Genomic DNA, 19,213 nt, shown 5'->3' with positions numbered 1-19,213 from the left:
CAGTTCCTCTTCCCTTTAGATGGCTAGGCTTGGCTTTGGGGACAACATGCCCCATATTCTCTCTGAATAAAATAAAATTAATAGCCTTTGCCCAATATCACTTGCCACTTATCAATTCCTCCTTTTAAATATATATATTATTACATTTTCTTGCTATTTTTAAAATTGGGCTTCCCTGGTGGCTCAGACAGAAAAGAATCTGCCTGCAATGTGGGAGACCTGGGTTTGATCCCTAGGTTGGGAAGATCCCTTGGAGGATGGCACGGCATCCCACTCCAATATTCTTGCCTGGAAAATCCCTGTGGACAGAGGAACCTGGCAGGCTATAGTCCATGGAGTCACAAAGAGTTGGACATGACTGAGCAACTAAGCACACACATCTTTAAAATTACCCTGTGGAGTAGTTTTGCACCCATTTTACATATGGGAAAGTCAAGGATTGCTGAGGTAAACTAATGTGCTGAAATAAGCACCCTAGTAAGAACAGGGACTCAAACCTGGAACACTTGACTTCAAATCTCATGTTTTCCTCACTTGGGAAGAGGGACCGTATCTCATGCACTTTGTAATCTATGTAGTGCTTCATAAAAAGGCCTATCCCTTACTGAATAGAATGAAAGTCCTTTCCTATTGATAGAAGCCAGCTGCACAAATCATACCTAAGAAGCACCGTGAGTTGTGGACCAGGGCTTGACTATATCCATTTTCTGTATATCTACTGCTAACCTTCTGGGGCCAGTAAACCTTTCACCAATGGTTCAAAAAGAAGAATTTCAAATTCTAACAGGTCTATAAACCTTATTTGTGAGCTTGAGGCTGGGAAACTGTTTTCCTAAAATATTTGCACCTCACATTGAAATTCTTCCACTCCTTATACTTTGATTTATTCTTCTTTCTTTATTAACTCATTTGGTAAATATTTATTGTTTACTATGTGCCAAGTACAACTCAAGGCACTTCATCGCATCTCATCCTTCACCTTCATTCATTCATTCCTCTCTTAAGTCACTTGTTAACGGTGTAAAAGGCACAGGTTTTCATTTGTTGTACATTTTATTGAACTACCTCTGGGGTAATTAGGGAAGAAAGAGATTTAGCAGCAGTTTTCCCAACCAGCCCCAAGTACCTGCCCCACTGGGTGAGGAGGGGACAATCAGGGTCAAATGCATACAGCAGTAAGAAAAGTTGAGTTTCAGCCATGACTTTTACAGATTGTATGGTGTCAGGAAACCATTTACCCTCTCAAGAGTCTCAGTTTTATCCTGTGCAAAATGGGGATTACTGTGTAGATCTGTGGAGGATCATATGGGAATTTAAGTAAAAGTGTCTATTCTAGCAAAGGGCTCACTGTGGCCAAAGTTCTCAGCACATGAGCTGATGATGTCAGTCCCCAAGCAGCTTTCTTCCTGCCAACAACCACCAGGCAGGCGGTTCAGAGGCATCTTGACAACATCGGGCAGCACATGATCTCCCCTAGTCACCTCGGGGAGGCTGCGATGCAGGGTTACGTTAGGGCAAAACACAGTCCAATCACAGCCTTTGTCTTTATCAGCCCGAGCAGCAGCACAGTCTCGGAGCACAAGGCAGTGACATTCCAATTCCCTGACTGAACACTTAAGGAAGGGGGTTCTTGGAAAGAGATGAGGGTGGGAGGGGGCTGACTGGCAGATCTGCAGCCTTTTCTGCTCCCCTTGCACTTCCCTTTCAGCAGTTGCCTGTTTCCCAGGCCTCTTCTGGAGAGAAGCTGAGCTGCTATCATTTTTCTGATTCTGAAGCAGGTGGGGGTAGGAGGAGTGTGATTTGCTTCCATGTTCTTCCCTGGGAGATGCACTTTTGGGCTCACAGGAAATACAATGGTTTCCACATGCATGGAGGTTGGCCAATTCCCAGATGTCTAGGACTCAGAATGGAATTTTCAGGAAAGCAAGGCATTCCTGCCCTTTGAAGCTCCCATCCTGTTTTCCACCTGTGTGTACAGCAGTGTGGGTGCTCAGGCTCAGTATGTGTGCTGAATGAAAGCAAGAGTTCTCATCTGGGAAGAGTCACGGGAAAACAGTCCCTTCACCTACTGCCAGACACTATTGCAATTTCCCTCTGGTCTAGTCTGGGGTTGAAAATGTGTTCAGTCAGTTAGAAACTCATCCAGTAAACACCATTTTCAACAAACCACGAACAGTGCACTCTGTCCTTGCCCTGGATGAGCTGCTGCTGCTGCAGCTGCTGCTATGTCACTTCAGTCGTGTCCAACTCTGTGCAACCCCATGGACAGCAGCCCACCAGGCTCCTCTGTCCATGGGATTCTCTAGGCAAGAATACTGGAGTGGGTTGCCATGTCCTTCTTCCACTGGATGAGCTAACAAGACATATCTCCTAGAAGGGGTGGGAGGGTCACTTTATACTTCTGTAATGGAAACAATCAGTGGAAACCTCCAATGATGAAAACATCTTTGTCTTCCTCATGCATTGCCAGCTCATCCCATAAAGCTTGAAGCTCTCACATAGGTCTTTGGGACAGTGGGTGGGGGAACCTGACCTTGAGGTTTTTATCCCTCTGAAATGGGACACACGATCTCAACTCTCCTAGTTTCTGTGTAATCACAGGGAAAAAAAAATTAAGTCAGTTTCCCCATATGCAAAAGGGAAAGAGTATTAGTTTCATACTTTTCAGGTAAGGATGGAACCAGGAGGGTGCCTTGTAAAATGCTCTAACACATTGGTTATTAGCACTATGGCCAAAAAAACCTCATTGCAAACCAGTGACCATTTGTGGAAACTACCCTTTATTGATTGGATGTCCTTGAGCAAATTACAAGAACTCGCTGCACCTCAGTTTCCTCTTTCGTAAATTGGAAGCTACCTTGTCTGTTGGAATGCAAGATTGAAAATAACGCCCAGCACGGTGTCCACCACATGCATGACGCTCAGGCGGTGGTTTTCTCCCCTGCACCATGCCTGGAACTCATTTCCCCATGCAAGACTGAGTGACTAGCATTTTCCAAATCTGCTCGATGCCCGGCCGTCCAACTGCCTCTTGCGCCGCTCCCTGCCACACCCGCAGCTCCATGACGTGCAGACTTGGAGAAATCTGCGACGGAGGGAAGCAACTACCAGGCCCGCGCCCGCCCGCCTGCCAGCACACGCGCGCCGGGGCAGCCGCCGGGAGCAGCGTCTGCTAGTTACCTTTCACCTAGTTCAGCCGGCTAGCCGCGCTGGGTAACTCGAGGGCAAACGCGAAACCCAGTGCGCCTGCGCACAGCTCGCTCCCAGTCGCAGTTGGGTGGCCAGAGCGTTTATTTTCTGTTGGTTTCCGTTCCCTTCTGAAATGAAGGGTATGGGCTTTGCAGATGTGCGCTAATATCTGGGTCTGTAAGGGGCTAGGCACAATCTCAGACTAGGGAGGGGGATGGTGGCGACCGAGGCCCCCTGAGCCGTCACCCCTCGTGCATCTCCCTACCGCGGCGGACTCCTCTTAATTTCTCATCCACCTCCTATCAGATATCTTCACGTTCCACCTTCTTCTACATCTGGCCCCGATTCAGCTCTGTCCTCACAGTTCATCGTTTTCCTCAAAACGCGGTTAGGAAAGGAGTCCTGGGCTTCTGAATGGAGCACACGCCCGCGGAAAAGCCACATAGGCACAAAGTTAACGTTCCCAGTTATGGCAGGGAGGGGCCCGAACCTAACAACAGGTTTGAAGTGAAAAGGAACACATTCTTTTTTTTTTTTTTTCCCCACTTCTCAAATGGCTATGTTGAAGACGGCCGAGACCGCCCCGAGTCTCGGGGTTACTACCGGGCACCGGGCGGGGCGTGCGCGGCGCTGGGGGAGGGAAAGACTTCCAGCTCAGAAACCGCAGTCGCAGAAATGTCTTTAATCATCTAAAGAGGTTTTCGGTTCCCAATCACACAATCTCGTCGACGGTTTTCAGGGGTCCTTGTTGTCTCTTCTGCTCCAGGGATCCTCCCTCTCTGACATCCCACCGACTTAGGAGCAGGGAACATGATCTAGGATATAAAACAAGAATCAGATGTGTGCAAAACAGAAACCAAAAAAGCCCACAACGTTTCTTTTCTTCCTGTGGTCTGATCCCCTTGCTTCCTTCCTCTGGTTGCTGTAGTTTGGTACAACCCCCAAAGAGTGAAGGCCAACCAGGGTTTGTCCAGGCGCTGCCACCGACCGGAGTGATTTAAAATAAGCCCGTTTCTCTCTCCAGGGTGGGTATCTTCTCATGTAAGATGTAAGGGTTAGCCCTCATGGTCCCCCTGGCCCTGCAACATTAAAGTTTAGGTGAGGAGTCCTAAGATTTTCAGTTCCCTAATGTCATGTCTCTTCCATTTCAGATAGTATCAGCAGGGAATGCTGTTTAAGAGAATTACCATCAGAGTTACAAGGTTGTTCCATGACTGGACATTTTGAGGTTTTCTAGGTTTCTTGAAAGGTTGTGCAACTATCTCAAGACATGACATTTAAGGTTAAGTACTTAGATCATTTCCTCTATGTACTAATAGACATGAGAGCACCTCCCCCTAATTATCTTTGACTCTGCCTTTGCCTCCAGCACCGTGTATAATGCAGCCAGTTTATTCTCTTACTGAATAAAAGAAAATTTGTGACTAGCAGGGATAAGGGTCTTCTGTGTGTGTGTGTGTGTGTGTGTGTGTGCTCAGTTGTGTCTGACTCTTGGTGACCCCATGGACTGTAACCTGCCAGGCTTCTCTGTCCTTTGAATTTTTCAGGAAAGAATACTGGACTGGGTTGCCATTTCCTCCTCTAGGGAATCATCCCAAGCCAAGTACCAAACCAGTGTCTCCTGCATCGACAGGCAGATTCTTTACCACTGTGCCACTTGGGAAGCCCCAGAGGGGTCTTTTGCTTTCATTTTAATGTGAATAGATTTTTAAAACTCATGAGCAGATAAATGTATCACATGAAAAAAATGTGAAGGCAGAACACAGAGAAACCATTAAAACAGTGTTAATCTGATAAACCCTAAATGAGTCTATACATTTTAACAGAGATTAGTATAAAGTCCAACACTCAGTTTATTATTTTTTATTTTTCATATAAATTTATTTATTTTAATTGGAGGTTAATTACTTTACAATATTGTATTGGTTTTGCCATACATCAACATGAATCTGCCACATGTACACACATGTTCCCCATCCTGAACCCCCATCCCTCCTCCCTCCCCGTACCATCCCTCTGGGTCATCTCAGCAGCACTCAGTTTAAAAAAAAGTTACTGACATACTTTATGTGGAGGATGGAAATAAAGTACCAATAAGTATATAGCTCCTTTATATCTCTACCATATGTAATCCCTATAAAAATACTGTGCATTAAATGGGTACAAAGTAATGGTTTCCATTTTGCAAAGGAAGAAATAAGCTAAGAGAGGTTGAACATCTGGCCCAAGGTCACACAATTAGCATGTGATAAAACGAAATCTGGGGTTCCTAAGACCAGGCCTTCTGCTTTAGGAGTGCGTGTGTGTGTTTATACATGTGTATTCAGGCACACATGGAGGTGGCTATGTGGAGAAGTGCTGAGAACAGATTTGATTGGAGATAGACAAGAGGAGTGGCATTTATAATTATTATTATTATAGCTGATATTTATTGAACTTTACAATGTTCCAGGTAGTGCATTAGCACCTTTCATGCATGAATTCATTAATTCTTGTAACAGCCTTATAAGGTGCATAATATTATTGTCTCTTTTTGAGCAACCAAGGAAACTGGGACCTAAAAAAGAGAGTTGCCCAAGTTCTCACAGGAAGTGGTGAAGCAAGGATTCACCCTGGGACTGATTCCAAAGCTCAAGGAGGTCCTTTGTTCTATGGGTTTCTCTTGGCTGAAAGCTCAGGATGAACCAGCAATGAATATGGATTCAAGCAGCCAAAGGGACCCCAGGTTGTGTGACTAGAAATCCAGGGTAAAGAATGAAGTGAAGGGTCCTTCTCTCCTGTGTGGTGGTCATAGGTTACCTGAAAGGCTGAGCTCAGATCTGGGCACCATCTATGAAGACATGGACACTTACCATAAGATGACAGTCAGGAGCTTAGGGTTTATCCAAGATGAAGGAGGAGCTGCATTTGTCTCCTCTGACCTTGGCCACCACCTTGGTATCTTCTACATTCCCAAGGCCAGGTGCAATATGTGAGGCAATGTGGTACAGTGACAACTGCAAGGGATTCTGAGTTAAACTCACATAGTTCTGACTCTGTTTATCTCCTCCCAGCTAGATCATTTTTAGTATATTCCTTAGCTTCTCTGAGCCTCAGTTTCCCCGGTTATAAAGTGAGGAGAAGCAGGCCTTCCTTGTAGCCTTGCTAAGAGAATTTACTGAGATAATGTGTGCTTAGCAACCATCCTCTCGCTGGCTCCCACCTCCGTACAAATGCAGAGCAAGGATGAGTTTAATCCTTGGCCAGTAACTTAATGAAGTCCTTATAAAGGATGATTTCCCATCTTCAGCAAGGTATTTATGTGACTTGAGGTGGTGGTCTTTGAGGGTTTAGCCAGGTTTTTTTTTTTTTTAGTAGTGGACTGGAAAGAACGTAATAGATTTGTCTGTGTAATGGAACAAGAAGAAACTGGAGTCTCAGGCAATCTGAAGGGAGGGACTGAGGAGGATAGTATGGAATGGGAAGAGAGAGGAGGATTAAGGATGCTGAGAGAAGGCTGAATCCTAATATGTGGGTGTGGTCAAAGGCCGTTTAAAGAATAGGGATGACTGATACTAAATTTAAAATTGATTGGGTGTTGTAACATAACCTTCCCTTTCCCTGAAGTTTCAGTAAAGTTTGCTACATATGAGAATACTTTGATAAATTTTGTGAGGATATTAAATTGAGTTAAACATTTAAACTTTTATGCAGAGTACATCATGAGAAATGCCAGACTGATGAAGCACAAGCAGGAATCAAGATTGCCAGGAGAAATATCAATAACCTCAGATATGCAGATGACACCATCCTTATGGCCGGAAGCGAAGAATTAAAGAGCCTCTTGATGAAAGTGAAAGAGGAGAGTTAAACAGTTGGCTCAAAATTCAACATTCAGAAAACTAAGATCATGGCATCTGGTCCCATCACTTCATGGCAAGTAGATGGGGAAACAGTGACAGACTTTATTTTTGTGAGCTCCAAAATCACTGCAGATGGTGACTGCAGCCATGAAATTAAAAGACGCTTACTCCTTGGAAGGAAAGTTATGACCAATCTAGAGAGCATATTAGAAAGCAGAGACATTACTTTGCCAAGAAAGGTTTGTCTAGTCAAAGCTATGGTTTTTCCAGTAGTCATATATGGATGTGAGAGTTGGACTGTGAAGAAAGCTGAGTGCCGAAGAATTGATGCTTTTGAACTGTGGTATTGGAGAAGACTCTCGAAAGTTCCTTGGACTACAAGGTGATCCAACCAGTCCATCCTAAAGGAAATCAGTTCTGAATATTCATTGGAAGGACTGATGCTGAAGCTGCAACTCCAATACCTTAGCCACCTGATGCGAAGAACTGACCCATTTGAAAAGACTCTGATGTTGGGAAAGATAGAAGGTGGGAGGAGAAGGGGATGACAGAGGATGAGATGGTTGGATGGCATCACCGACTCAATGGACATGAGTTTGAGTAAACTCTGGGAGTTGGTGATGGACAGGGAGGCCTGGCGTGCTGCAGTCCATGGGGTCACAAAGAGTCGGACATGACTCAGCGACTGAACTGAACTGAAACATTTGGGAGACACAATGTACAGATGAAAACAGTCCTCAGAAAGAATAATTCTGAAGAAGCTGATATTTAGAGCCTAAGCTAATCAAGAAATATGAGGTAGCCTTGGAAATTGAAGGAGATATCCAAGTATGTTTAGCTGTAATTGGCTTTACTTTGTACTGCCAAACTGAGGCAAGGCTGCTCCCTCTTCTCTTCATGTAAACCCAATATTTAGCTTATTGACCACTGGTTTTAGAAGAGGTTCCCTCAGACCAGGAAGTTATCAGAGGAGGAAGTGGAGAAGTTGCTTCAAGTCTGGAGGCTCTCTGGCCTCAGAAGAAGCATATATTGTTATGGTTAAGGAAGACCCCATCCCTGGGTCCTTTGTTCCCTGTCTTGGAAATTCTCTTAAAGAAAGGTAATTTGCAATAAATGAGTGCTTTCCAAACACTGGCTGAAATGTCCTGAAGGAGGTGGAAGTAAGAGAGGCTTTTGAGGGATGGGATGCTTGGGATGACTATAGCGGGCAGCCTAGTGGGCATAGGGAGACAGGTGAGAGGGTGCTGCAGGAGGTGTGAACTGCAGGGAAACAGGGACGCCAAGGTCACAGGGTCCTCCAAAGCCCAGGGAAGCTGTAGTGTGGCTGCTGGCATGATTGCACTGCTCTGTCCCACTCGAAGCACCTGGCCTCATTGCAGGTCCTCCAGGCAACCTCAGGTGGGCTCGGAAGGCCTTTGAGAATTGTCAAGGGCCATGGAATTGACCTGGAGCAAAAAACATTATTAAAACCTAGGAAATGCTTGGCAGAGATGTGTCCCCCCCATCCCAAAGCCTTTGGGGCGAACTGTAGCTGTAAACTGACATTTATTGGAGGAGCCAGAGAAAGGTAGTATGGTAAGACAGACCCTCGTATGGAACCTGCTATTAGTTACCTTCTTTAAATCTCAATTTTCTCAAGTATAAAATGACATTTACCTCACAGGGTTATTTATAAGATAAAATGAGACATTGCAGGTGAGCATGTTTTGAAATATAAATAAACTACAGTAATGTTATTCCTATTGCTGAGAAACCATTATTAGGGCATTATTCATAATTAGTCATCTCAATTTCCAGCTACATTTCAGTAGTGAATATCTAACCTCACCCCAAAGGAGAAATCAGTAGCATCAGCTGGTTCACTATCTTTTATTTCATAATTAGTTACACTGAATCTTTCCACTGTGCTGCAATACAAAGAGAGAGATGAGGTGAGCCAGCTGGCCACTGGGGAAAGTGCTTTCTCATCTATTAAAGTATCTTCCTCATCCATTAAAAGGTTTACCTGTGATTGGATGCTTTTTTCGTTTGCTCCCTCCCCTTTCTTCCTTTGGCAAGTCTGTTTATCCTTCAGTCAAATTATAAATAATTTCCCAGATGCAGACAACCTTCTCTTGAGTCCTTCTCCACCCATCCCATCAACCCTCCTTTAAGTACTGATGCATTTTCCACTCTCACATTCTGGCAACTTCAGCTCCCAAATAGAGATATTTAATAGCCATTCTGCTCTATAACAAAAAAATCAATATACTAAAGGAAAATATAGATTTCCAGGGTGGAACAAAAAGGTTCTAGGAAGCAGAACATCTGTCACCTTCATAAGCTGTGCCAAAGATTCTCATGAGACAATCTCAGAGTTCGTTGGCATTTTCTCTTCTTTTACTTCATGAACATTTAAGGTAAAGAGCTGTGATGACTTGTTTTGTATTCATTTGACAGATTCAGAATTACAAAATACATTTGTAGGAAATATAGGAATTTAAAAATATACAACTTGGAAGCATCAGTCATAAGCACGGCATCATCAGAAGGCAAATTAATTGTACCCAGTGTGTAGAGACTGTGGGCCTGAGGAAGATGGAGTATCGTTTTTTTAAAATTAAAGTTGATGTGGTCTATAAACTGATAAACATTAAAAAGAGTTAATATAGGTTATTTTATTCCTACTTTAGTGACCACTTGAACCTTCTATTGCTTTAACTTCCACCTCATTCCATCCATAACCAGACTTAATAATAGCTGTAATTGTTGAACATTTGTTTTCTTCCAAGTGTTGGGCTTATTTACATACTTTATCACATTTAATCCTCATATTACCCAATAAAGTCTTATTTCTGTCAATCTTGAGAATGAGGAAGTGCAAGCAAGGGGATGTTAAAGAATTTGTCCAACATTACCATTCTGATGAGTAGCAGAGCTGGCAAGAGGACCTGGCTTGTCTGGCTCCAAAGTCCCTGCTCTGCAGCATTATTTAGAATTCCTTCCCTTGTTGTTGACACAATAGCTTCAATTCCCCACTCCATATCTGTGCTCCTCATTCCAATAAGCTGCTTTGGTAATACTGCTTTCTTCTTGAACAAACCCAATCATAATTATAATAATAACAATATGAGTTACACAGGAAGATCTACTATATTCCTATCATGGGGCTAAACTCTCATACAGTTAAATTCAGGTCTGGTGAACCCCCTCACTTCTGTCCCTTCTTCATTATCATCATATGTAAGAAAACCAGGGGAAAAAAATGAAAAAAAAATTGGACCGAGAATCAAAGACCTAGAGTCCCTTAGTTGCAAAATTAAAATAACAACCACTTTCTGTGTTCTTCACAGAGTAATTGTGAGGATTAAATTAGATAATGCATATAATAATGCTTTGGAAACTGGCCTGGTCTCTACAAAGTATTCCTGTAAGCTATGTTAATGTCTAGCTGTGTGACCTTGACAAGTCAACAGCTCCCAAGCTCAGTTTCATTACCTCCAATGGGAATCAAAGTTCCTACCACTCAGGGGTGTTACAAGGATTAAGAGCTGCGTAATCCACAGTACAGGGCATTTGAATCTGTATTTCACTGATACTCTTTTAAAACGTGTTTTCAAGGCCATGTTCTTTCCAAGTTTCTCAAGCATCTCTTCTCTTCCCCTTCCTCATTCTCCTTTGCTGACAGTCTCTCCTACTCAACATCCCTGAGTCGTCTGAACCTTCAGCTCTCTAGCCTGTCTCCACATTCACTTCCATTGAGGGCTTTCCACCTTATGGGAGCCAAGCCACCATTTTATCCCTTCTAGTTCCTGTCCTGTGCTACAAGTCTCCCCAGTTTCTGACCTTTCTTTGACATCTTTTAGCTCAGTGCTGGGCAGAAAGTTAAAATGCAGATTCTGATTCCCAGGGCTGGAGTGGGGCCTGAATTTGCATTTCTAACAGTCTCCAGGTGACATTAATGCTGCTGGCCTGAGGACTGTGCTTTGAAGAGCAAAAATCTAGCCTGTGAGCGACCCCCAGAAATCACCTGACCAGTACGGGCTCATCTTGCAGGCTTCACAGCAGCTTCCAGAGTCTTTTCAGCTGGACTTTATCCATTCTACCCCTTTCTCCCTGTGACAGAGCCTCCCCTCCCCATCTTTAGTGGGTACCTGGCCATGGAATAAAGACAACATGTCCAAGTCTCCCTTCCAGCTATGGATGGCCATGGGACTACACTCTGGATGTGAGCAGAAACATTTTGTTATACTTTCAGGAAGAATTCTTAAAGGGAGAGGATGTATCCCCTTCTCCCTTTCCTCCTTCCTATTGATTGCAGTGTAGTCATGGTGGCCGAAGCTCATCAGTCACCTTAGTTTGTGAGGCAGGTGAGACATGCCGAGCATAGAACAGCGACAGCAAAGAATGAGCCTGAGTTCCGGGTGTCGTGGAGAACTGTACCCACTCTGCATTGACTGCCTCCAGACTCCTTCCCTGTGAGCAGGAAATGTAAGTCCTGCATTACTGATGTTTGCATTCTTCATTGCTCACAGTTTAGTCCTAACTATCAGGTCCTGCTCACCACTGAACTCCTCTCCTTGCTTGTGTGGAGGGGTGGCAACTGATGTGCTCCACCTGAGCCTCTGAGAAGTACAGTGGTTTCAGTCCACCTCCATGCTCTCCATGAGTCACATCTCCAGCCCAGAGGTCTTCCTTATTTCCCTAATCTTGTTTTCTCACCCAAACCCTGTGCCAATGGTCCTCATCTGGTGTCTTTTTTGAGATACAGACTGTTGGGCCTGGACCTGGAGTTTCTGGCACTAGGGGAGGGGGCCCCAGCAATCTGTATTTTAACATATACCTTCAGTGATTTTGGTGCAGAGCATTTGTGGGCCACATGTTGAGAAACACTGCCCAACTTTTATTTTATTTTGCTAATTTATAAAATTACGAAACATTTCAATCCCATACAGAAAAACAAAATGAATATAACAAATACCTACAATGGAGCTTTGTCAAATTTTATTTAACTGTTGTAAAGTATTTCATACTTTTACAAACCTAAATTTATTCTTCTGTTGATGGACATTTAGGTTTTTCCCAAATTTTGGCTGTTATAAATAATTCTGGAATGAATGAACATTCTTAAATATAGCTCCTTATGTATACTTGGGGGAATTCAAAATTTAAATCTTATAACAACCTCAAGAGGCTGCCTGAAGGCGTAGTAATCTCCACAGAACCTTTCTAGCATCTTCCTCCAATTGTTCTTATTACCACTCAGCATTTCCTTTCTCTGCATCACACACTTAAGTGTCTCTGTAATTCATGTTAAAAACAACTGGCCTGGTGGATGTTGTTAGTTCCTGTCTCATATCCATTCACCCTCTTTTCATTATTACCAGAACATCAGTTTGTTTGGGATGGCAGCATGCCCAGTTTTTGAAAAAACAAACACATTACTCTCTATCTCTCATGCAGCTGCTTTGGGGGTAGAGTTGGGGTGAGGGTAGTGTGAGGCTACTTGGGGATCTGCTGGGAGTCTTCTGAGCAGTTACTGGAAAGTCTTGTTTTCTTGATACCTATGCTGTTCCCTTTCTCTTCTTCCTCCCCTTCTTCCTTCTCCTTCTTTTTGTCTAAAATAAGGGTGAGAGGCTGGAGGTAGGGCCCCTGCCTTGACCCATATGTGGATTCTGGAGAAGTAAAAAAAGACAGAGGGAGTCTGAGTCCTTGATGGCATTATGGAGCCTCCATACAACCCCAAGTGCTCACTAGAGAAAGAAACCTATATTTGATTAAGCCTTTTGCACTCAACTTTCTGTTCCATGCAGGCAAAACAATCCCTATCTGCTACTAGGAATTTCACTTTACTTCTTTGTGTTTGCCCTATCTTTCTCTCAGTCTGTTATGGACTGGAGCTTTCCCTTCCATCAGAACAGATTCTTGGAGTGTGCTGGTCTGAATATAGGTCATGACAGGTGAATGGTTTTGGCTAATTAACTAAAATTTGATTTAAGATGGTAAATTCCAGGCAATTTGAGGGTATCTTGAAACTGTTTCATTGAATAATTCAGATTCTCTGCCACAAGAGATTCTTAACTTTAATCTGACTCTTAGGAAATAGCTCTGGTCAACAAGTGAGCTCTTACAGCTGAAGTACTGATTTAAACATTGTCTTCATAAACTTAAATTTCTGTGTGTTTAAGTAAAGAGATGGGAATACCAGACCACCTGACCTGCCTCTTGAGAAACCTATATGCAGGTCAGGAGGCAACAGTTCGAACTGGACATGGAACAACAGACTGGTTCCAAATAGGAAAAGGAGTACGTCAAGGCTGTATATTGTCACCCTGCTTATTTAACTACTATGCAGAGTACATCATGAGAAACGCTGGGCTGGAAGAAGCACAAGCTGGAATCAAGATTGCTGGGAGAAATATCAACAACCTCAGATATGCAGATGATACCATACTTATGGCAGAAAGTGAAGAGGAACCAAAAAGCCTCTTGATGAAAGTGAAAGAGGAGAGTGAAAAAGTTGGCTTAAAGCCAGCTTCGTTTTTTTCAGAAAACGAAGATCATGGCATCTGGTCCCATCACTTCATGGGAAATAGATGGGGAAACAGTGGGAACAGTGTCAGATTTTATTTTGAGGGGCTCCAAAATCACTGCAGAAGGTGATTGCAGCCATGAAATTAAAAGACATTTACTCCTTGGAAGGAAAGTTATGACCAACCTAGATAGCATATTAAAAAGCAGAGATATTACTTTGCCGACTAAGGTCCGTCTAGTCAAGGCTATGGTTTTTCCATTGGTTATGTATGGATGTGAGAGTTGGACTGTGAAGAAGGCTGAGCGCCAAAGAATTGATGCTTTTAGTCTGTGGTGTTGGAGAAGACTCTTGAGAGTCCCTTGGACTGCAAGGAGATCCAACCAGTCCATTCTGAAGGAGATCAGTCCTGGGTGTTCATTGGAAGGAATGATGCTAAAGCTGAAACTCCAATACTTTGGCCACCTCATGTGAAGAGTTGACTCATTGGAAAAGACTCTGATGCTGGGAGGGATTGGGGGCAGGAGGAGAAGGGGATGACAGAGGATGAGATGGCTGGATGGCATCACTGACTCAATGGACATGAGTCAGGGTAAACTCCGGGAGTTGGTGATGGACAGGGAGGCCTGGTGTGCTGCAATTCATGGGGTCACAAAAAGTTGGACATGACTGAGTGACTGAACTGAAGTGAAGTGAAATTTTAAATGGTAACATAAATCCTAACACTTAGAATGAGATCTAATATAATAATCACTTATTTCCTTCAAAATTAGGATTCACTTCTCAGGTTGGAAATTCAAATGACATGGAAAGAGGTTTTTGATAGTTCTGCTGAAACATATCGATATCTAGACAGACTGTGCCATTTTGAATGGTGTGCAGTAGTGTCCATTGATGTTTCATTTCGATCCTATCAGCATCTTCCCAATAAGTGCACACGTACTTTTCTACCTGGCTTCAGTAATGCCAAGCTACCTCACAAGAAGTCTTTGAAGAAATAGTAATGAATATGATTGTTATGCACTTAAAAAATATAAACTGCTACCACGATGCACAAAGCAATGATATGGCACCATTTGTTTGAAACATATTGTTCAATGCAACTCTAGAAAAGGTACTAAAGTCATAAAATAGTCATCTAGCTATGTTCAATGGACAATCAAAGCTAAAACAATCTGGATTGTTTTGGAAAACTTTAATTTTTCATTTTTAATTGTTACTTTTAAAAATGTATCTTTATTTATTTGATTGCACCGGGTCTTAGCTGTGGCATGTGGGATCTAGTTCCCTGACCAAGGATCAAACCCTAGCCCCCTGCACTGGGAGTGTGAGTCTTAGCCACTGGACCACCAGGGAGGCCCTAACTTTTCCTTTTAATGATGTTTTGGTATCATCTTACCTCTGATTTAAACAATAATTCATGTGAGAATATAAGGTTCATACTTAACAGTAAGTCATTTGAATGAATTATACTCATAAATGAATTAATAGTTTAAAATTGGTAATAGGTTACAGATGAGCTGTTACTTATGAAAATTTAAAAAACATTGCAATTCATCTTAAAAAACAGAATCTCTCTCCAAATAAGGCATTCTTTGTTTTTCTAGTAACACAGTTCATTCATTAGTTCTGCAAAGAGTTAGACGACTACTATCATCCAGGCTTGGGGACAGGAACTAGGGAGAAGTGTTGTGGGGATAATGGGGCACAACATCTGTGAAAACACCTGGTACTCTCTCGGTTGCTACTCAAGAGAACCAATAACAAAGGGGCCTCAGGGTAATAGAGGAGGCGTCTAGAATAAAGAGAAGATGGGAAAGATGCCATGGTCTGTTCTGATAAGGGCTTTAAAATGGAAAATGGGAATGTGAGGATTGCTCCTTAAAACAGTGGGCAAATCACTGCAGTGCCTGAGGCCAGGGAGGGCTACCACTCAATGGACTGAGGATTTGCAATAGTGAATCAAACATGAACTTCCACCATGTATGGACTGCAAACATGTTTGCCAGTGAGCACCTACCCTGATCAAGAGGACTTTAAACTGACCCTCGTTGGGGAGGGGGAAATGCCCAGATCAACCTGTTAAGCAAGTAACCATGAAGTATACACAGTCCTGAGAGAAGAAAATAGGCGTGGGAGTTGCCTAATGAGTCACATGAAGAAATAATAGGGGAGGGAGTTGGAAACAATACTTAGAGCTTCAGATATCCATATACCAATAGGATATGCATAGGTAATAAACAATATGCAATTGACATGATAACAGGACAGTAAATCAAGTGTCTCAAGGTGCATTGAACTGTGGTAGTATGGGAATCAACCCACTTACTGCCAGACCCTATTGCATCAGATATAAGAACGTCTCTGATACCGAATGTGAATCATTTATTAATAGCATGGTGCCTAACACAGAGTTGGTTATATAGAAAAATTAGCTTGATATAAATTCCTGATCTTCTCTTCACCCCTACTTCCATCTCAGTAAATACACCATAATCCATCCAGCTTTGCAAGCCCAGAAATCCAGCACCCTTCTAACTTTTAAAAGCACACATCACATCTTGTTGACTTTACCTGATACATATGCCATCAGGTCATTTCTGTCTCTCTACTTTAGTACATCACCACCATCTCTGGGTCTATTCCAATAGTTTCTCAGTGAGTCTCCCCAGGTATACTCTTAACCCCATCCCCATCTATTCCTTACCATGCAGTCAGGGCCTTTGTTTTAACACAAAATCCATTCATGTCTTCTCTTATGTTTCCACTGTTTTTCCATCCACAGTTTCCCATCACTCAGGGTAAAAAAGACAAAAGGCTACACTTTAATATAGCTGACAGTGTCTGTGTGTTCTAGCTTCCACTTGCCTCTTCAGTCACATCTCTCTGTCCTTGCCCACCAACTTTTAGCTCCTAAAATATGCCAGGCTCCTTCTTTCCTTAAGATCTGTGAAGACATTACTTTGCCTAAAATTCTTTTCTCTGTCATCTTTGCCTCATTCTCTCCTATATCAGTTTACTTATAGATTTTCTCTTAGAAAGCCAGGTAAGGGAGTTCTCCTAGAACACATACTTGTAGCATTCTCATCACAGTTTGTAACTAGTTTTTGTAAAATCATTTCTTTAATGGCTGTTTCTCCAACAAGACTTATAAAAAACGTTAAGAGCAGGGACTATGTCTGCTTTGCACACAGTTGTAGCCCTGCTGCTGCTGCTAAGTTGCGTCAGTCGTGTCTGACGCTGTGCGACCCCATAGACGGCAGCTCACCAGGCTCCTCTGTCCCTGGGATTCTTCAGGCAAGAATATCGGAGTGGGCTGCCATTTCCTTCTCCAGCTATAGCCCTAAGACCTAGCAAAATGCCAAGCAAATGGTGAATACTCTGTATTTGATAAATAAACAAAGCATCTATGATATACATCAGATTTAAATATTAAATTAAAAGTTATTGTACAGGATGTTGATAGAGTGAATACTATGTAGTTGATAAATAAAGCATCTATGATATACATCAGATTTAAATATTAGATTAAAAATTATGGAACAGGACTGTGTGTTTTGGGGCAGGTAAGCAAGGAGTAGATGAGAACTCCCTACTTTGAACTCAATTTTGCTACGAATCTAAAACTACTCTTTAAAAAGTCTATTAAAATTTGTTAAGCTACTATGCAAAATTTCAAATGTATACAAAATTAGAGAGAATGAATGGATCCCCATGGACCAGCCAACTTAGATCTTAATATCACTTGAATGTTCAAGGTGACTAGTGAAATAATTTATTTTTAAATTGGCTTCAATTTTACAACTGACATAAAAATAGAATGATTTACATTTATATATTCTGTGAAATGATAAATCATAATTTTTTAAAAACATAATATAAGCCTTCACATTTGGGACTTTTCAGTCCCGAAAGGGTCCTGGTGCACTCTCACAGCTCTCAGATTTCACAGGGCACATAGCACTGGCTACTTCACTCTGTCATTTGGACATCAGAATGCACTGGTCCCCTCAAGAGCATTTGAAGCCAACATGAAAACACTAATTCATTTCAATGATCACTCAACCTTACACTTCAGCAGTTTTAGACAAAAGTAAGACAATTAGCCATTGTGAGTTACACACAAACACACGTATATACACACATACACACAGCTTTGAAAACACAGTGACTAAAATGTTTACCCATAGAAATACTTACAGTTCCTTGAATGTGTTGGGCTGCTTCCCATCCCCAGGTCTTTGTACTTGCTGTACCTTTGCCTAGGTGATGCCGCTTGCTTCATCAATAGACTTCCACTTATCCTTCAGTTCTCAATTTGTGACTCCTCCCCTGAGGAGCCATTGCTAATCTTCATACTTCCCTTCTGACATAAATGGCCTTCTCTGTGTTCCATGTTGTCTTTTGCTAACCTCTGACCCTGCACTTGATTTAATTTGCTATCTTTCCAGTTGTCTGTAAGCTATGTGAGAACAGAACCAATGAACTCTATAGAGAAGCATTGCAATGTAGGAATTAAGCAACAACATATAAGCTTCAGAGTTTATGAAATATGGCTTCAAATTATGATCCCAACAAATATTGGCTTTGAAACCTTAGGCAACTAAGCTGAGCCCAGGCTTCTGTCACATTTTAAGTGATGATCTTAATAACTACATCACAGAATTGGAACAGGGTTATGAGAGATTATAAATATAAAGCACTTAGAAGAATGAGTACCACGGACATAGTTAATGCTCAGTGAAAATATGTTGAAAGAAAGAAAGAAAAAGAAGGAGAGGAAAAAGGAAAGAGAGGAAGGAAGAGGAATGAAAGCCCATGCGAAAAAGCAAATGGATGAAAAATCCCTGCAATTGATAATGGTTTCTAATATTGAGGATTGCTCTTCTTTATTCAGTTATGGTGAAATTATAGGGACTTTAATATTTTTAAGTTGAAATTCTTCTGGTCACCTCTGCCTTTTGTGAAGAAAAATATGCCTTTTAATTCTTTTTAATCCATTGCCCTGAGGGGGAGTGCACGGATCTGCCTTGCCATGTGTTCTTATCGGCTGATGTGATTTTCATCCTTCAGCTGTTCTTTTGTGTCCTTAGGCTCATTCAGTTTTGATGGGCTTTATGTGCTTTATTGGGCTTCCCTGATAGCTTGGTTGGTAAAGAATCCACCTGCAATGCAGGAGACTCCGGTTTGATTCCTGGGTTGGGAAGATCTGCTGGAGAAGGGATAGGCCACCCACTCCAGTATTCTTGGGCTTCTCATGTGGCTCAGCTGGTAAAGAATCTGCCTGCAATACAGGAGACCTGGGTTCTATCCCCGGATTGGGGAGATCCTCTGGAGAAGGGAAAGGCTACCCACTCCAGTATTCTGGCCAGGAGAATTCCTTGGACTGTATATCCATGGGGTTGCAAAGAGTAGAACACGACTGAGTAACTTTCACTTTCACTTTCATATACTTTATTAACCTGAAAATTAGATTTACTGAGCATATACTAGTACAGAGAATTATAGCTAACATAATATTGAAATAACATGGTCTTTTCAACTCTGTTTTCCCATCACCCAGGAGTTGGCAACATTAAGCATGTGTGAGGTGAAGTGGTGAGTTAGATGACCCAATGTGTGTAGGTCATATACTTAGTCATCTAGTGGCTGGAACAGAGCCTCTGAATGA

Source organism: Budorcas taxicolor, chromosome 8, assembly GCF_023091745.1.
Source record: "Budorcas taxicolor isolate Tak-1 chromosome 8, Takin1.1, whole genome shotgun sequence".
NCBI lineage: Eukaryota > Metazoa > Chordata > Mammalia > Artiodactyla > Bovidae > Budorcas > Budorcas taxicolor.
This window is presented reverse-complemented; position numbering follows the sequence as displayed.